Source organism: Amblyomma mixtum, chromosome 8 (genome assembly GCF_055824585.1).
Source record: "Amblyomma mixtum isolate Tamu chromosome 8, ASM5582458v1, whole genome shotgun sequence".
NCBI lineage: Eukaryota > Metazoa > Arthropoda > Arachnida > Ixodida > Ixodidae > Amblyomma > Amblyomma mixtum.
This window is the reverse complement of record NC_143019.1, coordinates 98,946,015-98,948,956: the sequence shown is the minus strand read 5'-3', so window position 1 is coordinate 98,948,956 and position 2,942 is coordinate 98,946,015.

Here is a 2,942-nt window from a genome sequence, read left to right as displayed (position 1 = left end):
GAGCAGTGCTGGTAAAATGTACAAACGTTGGTTAAATGTTCCCCGTAAACGTTTGACCTTCGTTATTCGTGTTGCAAGTTCAAGGCAAAGTACAGGCAGCGAGTTACCTCTCTACTGCAGCCCTATTTCCCTAGCGCGTAGAGTCTGCTTCATATTTTGAGGGAAATTTGGCGCACGTGGCCTCGCGATGGGCCAAGTTCTGGAATCGCGCCCTGCGAGCATCTAGTGCAGGCACAAGCTGCGCTGACGGCTGAAGGGCAGAGATCGCCTTGTCGTTTGCTACGGCCGCGGACGCGCTCCGCTCTGTCGAAAACCATGTAAATTAGAAGGGCAGCGCACGGGTTTCATCGTTTTTCTTTGTAGGAACTGAGCCGGTACTCTTAGGAAAATTAGTGCGGGTGCAACTTCTGACCCTTCAATTTCATTTTCGCGCTTTTGCACAGCTCCCTTCACAGCATGCTTCTCCTAGCCGCGGTGGCTGAGGTGTTAGGGTGCTCGTTTGCTGAAGACCCAAGGACCGCGGAATCAAATCCCGGCTGCAGCCACCGCTTTTCGAATGAGTTGAAAAGCAAGGCGACCGCGTACAGCGCGATGTCAGCCCACGTTTCAGAACGCCAGGTGGTCGAAATTTCTTGGAGCCCTCAACTACGGCGTTCCTCATACCCTGAGTCGCTTTAGGACGTTAAACTTCATATGCCAAACCAAGCAGTATGCTTCTTTTGCATTTTTTTTTCCGAGGAATACTTTCTCAGGTGCGTGTTATACCCGATAACGCAATAAAATGAGACAGACAAACATTTTTTTAGCTATGTGCTGGGTCTTTATTGACCACAAAATAAAAAATCTCGCACAGCTTTATTAATTGTACAGAACGAAATCCTAATAGTGATTCAGCGAATTTCCCTAGATAAATTAGTTGAAGGTACGGAACCCAGTCCGAAGGGAATGGCTCGACAGCCCTCATCCACCAGTAGAGAATGCTCATGTCATATTTGGAACATCAAACAGTATCTAATCATGCCCCAGCGGCCGTGATGACAGCGCTCATTCATGAAGGCAGAGAAGCGTAGAGTGATTAATTTATTGAGATGTTCCTTCGCTGCTGGTCCCATTCGCTGCGAATGATGTCCTAGAGGCCATCTTCGGATAAAGATCTTCGGAGAAGAGCCCGCCAAGGAGGATTTTAGCGAACCCGAACATTCTATATAGTATTGTGGTCCGTAGACTGTGGTGGTCAATCCTGGAAAGCGACACTGCACTCTTCCAAGAGCGTGCTCACAACACCAGCAGTATGAGTCGGCGACCTTTCGTGCTGGAATACAAAGACCCCTTCTGGGAACGGGCCCTAAATCATGTGCGGAATCAACAAAACGTCAATGATTCTTGCATTTCTGTATTGCTATTAAATAAAGAGTTATTAAGATTATTTTTCTGAATGCGTAAATGGTGACTTAACAAGGCCGATGTGAATTGCAAAGAGGGAGAGCACCTTCAGAAACCCCCATTCTATTTATTTGCGACAAAGAAAGCCTTATGTGTATCTTTTTTTACAGCTCCAAAGAAAGTCCGCGAAATAGAAAAAAAAATCACGTGACAATCGCATTCGCGTGTCATGATTGTACTGCTCTCAATCCTGGATTGAGTGAACGAAATCAGCTGCTGGCAAGGCGCGACGACCCCACTGCTCCGGCAGGTCGATATGTCGACGATAAGTGGTTGCGACGCCCGCGCGAGCCAGTCTGCAAGCGTGACGGCGCAAGTTCCGCCGCAACCACCGTCAACATATCGGCCTGCCGGAGCAATGAGGTAGTCACGCCTTGCCAGCACCTGATCTCGTTCACTCAAGCTATGATTGAGAGCAGTACAATCGTGGCGCACGAATGCGCTAGTCACGGAAGTTTTTTGTATTTCGAGGACTTTCTTTGGAGATCGGAAAAAAGATACACCTGAGGCTTTATTTTTAGGATTTCTTTCTTTGCTTCAGTGCTGTGCGAATAGAAGTGATGAGAAAAGGCCAAAGATTGCTTGGTAGTTCCTATACAACAAATATTGCTAGCAAAAAATACCGTTACTGTAATGGGACGGACAAGCAGCAGTTCAACTACCTCAGCGAAGAGGTTGACGAGGTGCAGTTGGGATACTGAGTGTGACACCTGCGAGTACGCGCGTTTTGGCTCCCGTCGACCAACGCCCCGAAAAAACACCTTAACACTTGGTGGAGCTGTCCCTGTTCCCGTCCCGGCCCTCACCCTGGAACTTCGGACCCGAACGTTACACGCCCCAGCTGTCATGCCAGACGGTCCGAGCAAAACATCGCCGCCAGTTCCTGCCACCGTCGCGTTCCGGGGTGCAAATCCAGCGTGACACTTCTCTATTCAGCGGCGTCGACGAACAGGACGTCGACGATTGGCTGACCTTCTACGAGTACGTCCGCACTTATAATAGCTGGGACGATTCCGTTAAATTCATCAACGCCTTCTTCTACCTCAAACAGGTTGCCAATCTATGATTTTGCAAACACGAAGCCGACCTTCCCACTTGGTCTTCCTGTAAGACGAGCTTCGGAGGCGTTTTCGAGCGTCCCGACGGGCGGAAAATACGCGCGAAGCAACGTCTTCAAGCTCGAGCGCAAATATTTGGCCGAATCCTCCAATCGCTATATTTCGCATATCGTTGACTTAAGCAACTGTGTCCACCCATTCATGACCGAGATTTATAAAGTTAACCACATCCTTAATGGGATCTCCGAGCAAACTTTGTAGATGCTCCTGGCGAAGAACCCCAAACTCTGTGGTAGCGTCGCCCAGGTGTGCCGAAACTACAAGTTATTACAGCAACCAGCTACTATGCAGCAGTGTGGCGCGCCTGCCAAGGGTGTTGCTGGCTTGGCCCTTGGTGCATCGCCTTCTGAACAGTCCCTGCTCACGCAGCAAGTCAAAGGC